Below are 9298 nucleotides of genomic sequence, written 5' to 3'. Positions count from 1 at the left end.
GACACCTAATTCGGTTCGAAGTTTGGCTTCTATCATCCTTTCAGGTATGTTAGTGTACCCCACTTAGCTCCCACCTCCTGATGCAGAAGGGCACAAGCCTCCTGTAGGTCCTGTGTCCCCTCTGCCAGCCCTGCCTCAGTGCCACAAATTCTATAAGGTATCTCAGTTTTCAGTAGACCTTACATTTATAACTGAATCCCACCTAATAAGTCTTAAAATGCAAGCTTAATTACGCCCTGTCAAAAATATCAGTGTCTATGTATAGCGTAGGTTTCTAGCTCCCAATACACCTGATGGAGATCTAATCAGCTGGTGGAGCTGAGAGTGTGATTTATCTTACCCCACAGCAGGCAGCCACTGGCTTAGCTGTATCCCTCTGTAGGCTCCGTTACTGTCCTGGCTGGTTTCCCAAAAATCCTTTCCCAAGGCACTGGCTTTATCTTACCCAATATTAAGCATCTCCAGTACAGCTGCCTACATAGAAGCTAAGTGCCCTACCTTCTTTTACAGTTAAAACAGAGAAATAGACACTTTAAGACACAAATTATCCCTCTTTATTTTTGGCTTCTACTTTGGGATGACGAGTCACTGTCCGCACACTGACTCTAACGGGAGACCTGATGATTGGCTCATATGGACACATCTGCACTAAACTATAGATTTATGGAGTGAGGGGAGATGGCTGCAGCTCTGGATGTATTGCATCCCCTCAGCACGCTGCTGGGTGGAGACAGCGTGTGCTGATGCTAGGAAGCAAACTGACGTCTAACACTTCGGTTCCTAAACACAAAACTGGTGTGCGGTACCTGTTACGCTGGAAGATCCCATGTCACCCCAGGTTCCTTGCCGCGGTGTAGGCTTTTGTAGCCTGTTACTGAGTTGTCTTTGTGCAAATTATCCATGTAGTGCAATTAGCACTGCTCTCTAAGAAAGTCTTCGGCTGGTAATGTTGAAAGATATTTGGGGTTTGTGTTGGTGCTGAAAGGCTGCCAAAAGGATGATTTGAGTGTGAAGAAATTTTTCTTTGTTTTTTGGTTCTTCTTTGTTGGCCTAAGGTGTTTGTTTTTGGAAATGTAGGCTTTGAGGAAAAAATTGCCTGGAATTCAGTTGCAAACAGGAAAACAGGAGTGGAAAAAGCTAGAAGTTGTTCACACGGGTGTTAGAAATGCTGCCATCAGAGACCATTCCCAGGGACTTAAAAATGACCACAAGGCATGGGAGCCAGTTCAGCTTGGGAAGCTAACGCTCCCTTCAGAGCCCTTCAAACATGAACACAGAGCCTTAAACCCAGAGTGCTGGGTGAGAACCTGTCTTGGAGGAGCGGTATAGCCACGGGAAGATGCGGTGTGCACAGATGCATGTGCTCTGATTTCCCCTTCTGGAAGGCAAGGATAATATAGTAATGTCCTATCTAAAAGAGACAGAAATTGCAGCAAGCTCCTGCTATTAAACTGCATGGCTTTGGCTCAGCCCCATCCTGAGAACCTCTTGCAGGTTTGACCCACACTACAAGCCCCTGAAGGCAAAAATAGTTTTGTCACCAAACTGATGTTGCTCTTTATGGTACCAACAACATGAAAGCTTCAGGGTGGTCAAGGAGATATTGATATAATGGTTCTTATGCTGGAGGTAAAGGAGAATGAGGTCTGCCATGGAGCACGCACAGAGTGCACACAGGTCCCACTATGCACAACTGGGCTCTATCCCATACATCTGCAGGCCAATTCCAGGACTTCTCTCCCAGTTTGTTACTTGTATGCTGGGGGCAGCTGGTTGACCTGGGTAAGGTCATCCAGCTACCTAAATGTGGGTCTCTGACAGATGAAGGGACAGTGGTTAGGCTGCCTGCTGGGAACTCTCTAAGAACTTTCCTACAAGGTTTGCTTTCTGCTTCAGCATCATCCACAGCATCTCTGTGCCACTGATGTCCCTATTTGTTTTGCTTGTTTGATTCAGAAGAAGGGAGGGAGGAGGGTTCATCTCAGCCTTGCTCATGGCTACAAGCGCTAATGTCTAATCTTGATTTACGCTCCAGTGTAATAGAGATAAATTGGCAGGATGCAGTTCTTTTTTAAGAAGAACGCCTGAAGTTTGCAAGTCTGCCTGACCTCCTGCAGGTAATGAAGACAGCTAATAGGGAAGCTGAGGCTCCTGATCCTCTCTTCCTCTGCTCTTTGAGCCCAAAGCAAGCTGATGAGCCAAGCAGAAATGAAAATGATAAATGATCAGGCGCTGGTGGCTGGTGAGGTCTGAACTGTGAAGGAAGACCACATCAGGCTCCCTCGCCTGGAAAGGCATTTATCTTCTGCTTGCCCCCCCAGCCTGCTTTCAGCGCAGTTGAAAGCCGACGAATATGCAGGAGGACAAGCTGTCATGCTAAACAGATTCCCGCAGCGCGTGACAGGATTTTGCCTGTGAGGAGAATGGAGGGCTGAATCAGTGGCAAGAGATAAGCTTGTCAACTTCGCTGCTGATATGCAAGAAGGTCACTTCACCCGAGAGAAGTTTAAATAAACAAGTGGAGTCCAGGGCTACAGCAAGATCAACAGTTACCCAGAGTGTTCTTCCCAAAGGAGCATCGTAAAAGCAGACTCAGCGAAGCCAGAGTCATCAGGCAGCAAAAACTAAGAAATCCCTTCAGATGTGTAACGTCTCACAGGTGTTGTGTGAGAATCTCCATAACTGGCTTCTGCACCCCCTGCAATTACAGGGCAGCCACCCTTCTGGTGTAAGGTCTGATGCACCAGGTCACCCCGAATCTTCACCTAGAGACTGACCACATCCAGGACAGTTGTGGAAGGCTGAGAACACTATGCTGTAATAATAAGAAGTAGGAAGAGCTTCTTGGGGACCTCCTGCCCAGGAAAGCCCCACGACTTGAAACATTCTCCAGTCCCATAACTGTTCTGCTGCCCTGTCGGATGAACTTTCGTGGCCCTTCCCTCATCACATCACCCAAAATGCAACTTTTCACGTGTTTCTCCATACCCTGGGAAAAGATCGGGCTGTGCCTGGTGTTCCTGGTGTCAGCCCAGCACGGGGACACAGGTAGTCTGGAGCAGTGTTGCTGAGCAATGAGCTGTAAGGAAAGCCTACTAAGTCCTGTCAGGTGAGGCTAGGACAGTTGACATTGATGGTAAAGGGACATGAACTCACCCTGGATTTGGGAAAAAAAATTTCTAACAAACTCATAGGTTAATGAGGGTTTTTTTTCTTTTCTCTTTTTATTTTTTGGGGGGATGGTGCATCTCAGTGTTGTGTATTTGAAAAATACATCTAAACACATAAACTCAACCATGACTGAGAATGTCCCTTGGTACAAAAACATGTCCCAGGCAGACTGTGGGCAGTTAGGGTGACTCAGGGACCATTTGTAGGAGGTAGTTGACATGTGGCTGCCCTGTTTTGGGAGACAAGTTGTTCCAGACCAGGTGGTTTCTGGACCACAAAATAGTCACAGGCATTTGCCTCGATCTGTGGTAGAGGGAAGTTCTCAGAGCTCTTAGTTCAGTGTAAATACAGCGTAAGAGGCTTTGAGCATGACAGAGAAGGAGGGGATATTAGTTTTAAGAAGGCTCTAGACACTATTTCACATGTACAAGCAAGAGAGGAAAATAGTACCCAGCTAAAGCTAGGAAGCAGGAACAGAGATAAAATTGTACTTGAAGGTAGCTACTAAGGGTTTGCTGTCAAAACGGAAGGATGCATCAAGCTGGGACACGTTGGCATCTGTGCTGGCTCTAGTGGTATTTGCACTTTCATTCAGGACAGGGGTGGTAGAAGAGGGAAGGATCTTATTATATTTGCAGATGACACAAAGCTGTTCTGGACTGCAAGGTATGTTCCAAAACAGGATTAAAATTCAAATGACCTTGGTACATTGGAGAACAGCCTGTATAAAAAAAAAAAAAAAAGACCCCTGGCTTAAATTCAGGGGAACTTTTTTGCCTTCTCAATTCCATCTGAAGCAAAGGGAAACACTCACTTCATTGCAAAATGCAGAAATTTAAGGGCAGGTGGCAAGTTCAAAACCAACAAAATAAGGTGGTTTCTCATAGCTGGGTACGAATATGGGTTCACTCTATGGGTACTAAGAGTGTGTAACTCCCTGACATGGGGTGTTTTAGACACAGAAAGTTTTAATGAGTTCACAAGGAAGCTAAACAAATCAGTGGAAGAGAAAACCATTAAAAGGTACAAAACGCACAGAAATCATGTCCAGTTTAGCAAGTCCCAAAGGCAGAAATTGTTATAGACTGTGAGAGTATTTGATGGAAGCATTGCCATACGCTCACTGCATTCTTACACTCGTTTGGTATTTGCAACTTTATGAAATAGGATATTGTGTTAGGTGGATGTTTGGTCTGACCCGTTTGGCTGTTTTTATGTCCTAAACCCCCAACAGGCTCTGGGCCTTGGAGCAAGATCTTCAGTGTGTCAGTTAATTTAGTCTAGCTCACCTGCAGCCCACAGGACCCAGCAGGAGACAAGTCCATTTATAAGCTGACAAGTTTCAAACAGGAATTTTTTAGCGGCTGTTAACTCAAATGATAGGAGACACTCAGGTAGATGATTTTAGCAATGAACAGAGACAATTTTTGTGAAGAACCTGGAGTTCATCTGCCTACATCTGTTTCTCCCTCTTTTCCTCTGGCAGCTCAGCACCTTTTCTCCAACCCAGCACATTTGACTGGTAGGTTGGGTTCAGCCCTCACTCAGGTATAATTAGAGAATTGTATGTTCTTCCAGATCCATGTGTGGGGAAATAGCACACAAACCCCCACAAGGGATACTTGCCATCCTACATCTCAAGTTCTTTTCGAGGGAAGGACAACCAAGTATTGAGGAAACTCAACACTGAAAGCAGTCCTCTGAAAAATCCTGCAACCATCGTCCAGCAGAGGTTTCTGACCTTACAGAGGGAGGACAAAGCACATCATTGGTCATAGTCCCTTTTACTAGTCTAAATCCTGTAAGTTAATGCACTAAACCAAGGATTGGACAACCGTTTCTTTCTATCGTGTCTGCTGGACGGGTGAGAAGGACTGTGCAGACTTCATAAACCAACACAGGAAGATAAATCAGATAAATATTGATTGTGCCCTCTTGGGATGGAAATCATATTCTCCTTCTCTCCGCGGCTACAGCACCCAGCAATGAGGTCTCCTGTCAAAGACAAAGTAAAACGACCTGCCCAGACTCATGTGGTGGCAGTGCCAATAGTGGCACCTGGCTCTCCTGGAGAGGTTTAGTTGTGCAGCCACAGATCCGTCAGTAAAAATTTACCCTTTTCCCATTCCCTCCACTTTTCTCATGCTCCTTTGCTTCACTCTGTCCCTTCTGTGATTTTTTTCCCTCTTCTGAGAAGAGGATGAGCATCATCTCAAGAGGAAGGAAGTACTTTGGGAAGTCAAAGTAAAAGGCAAGCAAGCCTGCTTACACACTCTTGACCAAAAAGCAGAGGCTTCACTGGCCTTTCAGAAAGCCTTCCATTGGATTCACTTTCAGGGTTAGCTTTGGCAGCTGCAATGCTTTTGTTCTTCATAAATCAGGCAGAGAGCCGTGGCAGACCTAGGCTGGCCACGTGTCCCCAGCCATCAGCTGAATGCCGCAAGCACCACTGGGATCACAATCCTGACCTTCGGATGCCATCGATAGCTATTCAGGGAGCAAAAAAAGCAAGAAGGGAGATGTATCAGGAGAAAAAACATTTTCTTAGCACTTCTGGGCCGTGTAACACTGCACTGCAGCTGAAATCAATAGCTTGCCACCAGTTCGCGTTGGATGGGGATCTGACCATACCAAACACGTCTTGCCTATTATGTCTGGTTTGAGGCTCGGATGGAGACCTTGCAGTTGCTCCAGGAGAATGGGAAAGAAACCGTGTACCCTCCTACCCTCAGAGGCAGGCTGGGCTTTTCGATGGTGTTAATCTCGGCTGGCAATGAATCTGTCAGTAGCACATAACTTACCGGCGGTGTAAAATAACAACGGTGTGGGCCAGGAGGGCTGAGAGGAGCTGGGCGTCAGCCCCTCTGGGTTTGCTTTTCTTTCTCTCCTTGCCTTTTAGGCAGTTGGTTCTGGGGACGATGTGTGCATGTGTCAGCACACCAGGACATCTTTGCAATAAGGGCTACAATAAATAATAACGCCAGTGCAAGCGTTAGCATACAAAGTCTTTAATAGGGAGATTCCACTAAGGCCTCTGGAATGAATCAGAGATACACTGAGCTTTCAGCACCTAAAAGAAGAGCTTGCTCATGATGTGAGCTGGCCATGATGTTCTGCATCTCTTACCTCTTTTTGTCAGGTATAACTGTTAAACAGCTGCCCTATTGCTCCCTGGACTTGGCTGTATATTTGAGGTGGTTAAAGGGAACATTCTCATTTTCTTCTAAATATTCTGGGGATGAAAAATTATGACTAAATGCCACAATTATAAGTAATAAATATTAGTTGCAGTATAACTGTGATATTATGATTATTTTTACATGGGAGAAGGAGAAGAGAGATAAATCCCCCGAACCAGACTTTCTGTCTGGTAGTTTCTGAGAAACCAGAAAGCACAATCTCGAATTTCATAGCTGGAGTCCAGGACCCAGGCATGATGCTGTGTGCCCAGCAGAAGGAGCTCTAGACTATCAGAAGGACATCTGCGGCTCCAGCAGCACTGAATGATCTACTCCACCAGATGCTGGCATTTCAGCTTTCTGCTCCCTGCCCAGCACAGGAGCAGCTTTGAGACCCATTGGGTTGCTTTTATCAAAGAGGGCATGTGTACTTGTGGAAAAAGCAGGTCATTTGTTCAGGTGCTTAGGTCATCATATCCTGTCAGATGTGGATGGAAAGAGAGAAGGTTACTAAAAATAAAAGTGCAGAAGCGGATTGAGACCAGCATCTTGTAAGGATGTGAAATGGGCCGCATCCCTAGGGAATGTCCCCTACGGGGCTCTGGGGTTCATAACATGGAGTGCCTAGGGTGGCATGTAGACCTTCAAGTCCAATTCTTGATGCCTGTTCCATCAGCGCCCAAAGGATGTCTCTCACATTTTCCCACATCCTAAATGCAAGGAGGGCTGCCAACATCCAGGGCCTGCAGGAGTTAAAATCCAGCGTGACGTGTCCAGAGAAGAGATTGGAAGCATTGCCTGTGTCTGAGGGTCCTGCTGTAAGCAGCAGTTTGTTAGCTAGAAGGTCCAAGATAAACTCAAGAGATTCCTACCAGGGAGAAGCACTGCTAAGGGGGACTGAAAACCTGCAAAAGTCAGGGGAAAACTCATGTGAAATAGGAGATACTACACGGTCTCTGCACGTGTGAGAAAAATGACGTGAGAGAAACCAGGAGAAAAACCACAGGTTCTGAATTTCTGCCTGTAATCAACTCCGTGCAAAAATCCCATTCCCTTTGCAGTGAATTTTACATGCTCAGGTGCTGTGTAGCATATTTGTTATTCCACAGTCACTGTGCAGTTCACCTAGACTGAAAGAAGAACAGGGTTATTGTTTTCTGTTAACTAAAATGATTAAAGCAATCATACTTGCTGCTGGAGACTATTGGATGGCTTAGGAATGCATAATGGGCTTTAGACTCTTTTATCTCTTTTTAGACTTTCTTTTTTACACAGCTTAAACAGGAAAAATTATCTGAGAGGATTAAAAAATGGCTGTTTTCCTCCCTCTTGTAAATTAAATAACATCTTGGAAATACGTGTCCTATTTATTTAATTGGAAAAATTGTTATTACAATTTTCAGATCAATCTTAGGACATAATAGTATAATGAAATCTTGGTATTTTTGTAAAAATAATAATGCCATTGTAGCAAAATTCACAAATTATGAAAAAAAAGGAATACAGTGGATCATGAAAAATGAAGAATTTTGAGATTTCATTTTTCAGTTCCCTCTTAAAGCAGTATTTCTGGTGTGTGACCAGCTGTCGTTATTCTTTCTATTCATACAGTCATAGAGCTTCTGAACATCCTGCCAGTCTAGAGCCCTATTGCTCTAGATACTCTATTAGCATCATTTAAAAACACAATTTTTTTCCCCAAATACCATTTTGTCTGTGCAAAGTGACATAGACTTTCTTTGTAGTGTTTCATATGTGCAGGCTGTATACAGGGGAGGGCTCTGTTTCTCTAAAATGATAAGAGGAACAGACATTAAAATAATAAAATCACTGAAAATAATAATATGTTCCCTATCTCCCTAGTTCTACACAGGAATGAATTTCCTACTCTGCTTCCTACCACAAGGTAAAAAGCCGCTTGCATAAAGGGAGCAAAAGAGCCAGAATTTGTTCTTGCTAGAATCCTATTATAGCATCCTTTAAACAAATATTTTGACTTGGTGTAGGTGTGGGTTGCAAATCTGCCTTTACAAGGGCTCAGTTGCTCCAGCTTTATTTTTATGATGCTGAAGTAGAAGCTGAAGGTATAACATGGCCAAAACATGTTCCTCTAGATTGGTCATTACAATGCTGTAAGAATTAAAATCCCCCGAGGAGCACATACTTCATCTGTGATGTATGCCAGAGAGAAATTTCAGGAGCCCTTTGTGACTTGAACTTGAGTAAATTAAATTCATTGGGTACCTTTGCCCCTAGGAGACAAGAAGCTGCTTTTTTTAAAGCTTAATGTGGTAGTAAAGACAGGGGATCACTCATCTCTCCCTGAAATGTGGCCACTTCTGCAGTGGAAGTTATCATACCTGCTAGCAGTGTCATAAAAGCTCTTACCTATGAATGAAAGACATGACCATGCCTGGCAGCTAGACGTGCATTTGAAAAGTTTGCGTGGTCTGACTTTGCCAAAATCTGAAGGGAAAAATGGTGACATTAGAAAAACTGGAGCAAATGGTGTGATGAAATTCTGCCCAAAGCAGCTCATGCCTGCCCTTCGGTCCCCAAAGGAGATAAACCCAACCCAATCAGTAGGCCAGTACTGAAAGTCCCCAGTCCCAATGATTAATTTAGAAAACTCCTAAAAGGGACAGTTAACAAACTCTAGTAATGAGTAAACTTCTCATCTGTTCTAGAAGATACTGTATTTTAACTTTGTAGTACCTATTATACCCATTTTGGAAACTGGGAAGCTGAATAATATTGCCTTAAACATAGTTGAGGGCCTCAGCTGTGGACTTTGAGCCTTTTTTGGATGGTGCTAGTTTCTTGTTTTGTCTGTACAGCACCCTGAGCGGTTCATGACTGGGGCTCTGAAGAAATAATACAATATATATATTTTTCTTTTTACTGTTATGTGCGTTATTGGCATTATTATTAGGCTGAACTCATTCTTG

Source organism: Haliaeetus leucocephalus, unplaced genomic scaffold, assembly GCF_000737465.1.
Source record: "Haliaeetus leucocephalus isolate CR32 unplaced genomic scaffold, Haliaeetus_leucocephalus-4.0 Scaffold0, whole genome shotgun sequence".
Classification (NCBI taxonomy): Eukaryota; Metazoa; Chordata; class Aves; order Accipitriformes; family Accipitridae; genus Haliaeetus; species Haliaeetus leucocephalus.
Note: the sequence above shows the minus strand (reverse complement) of the source record.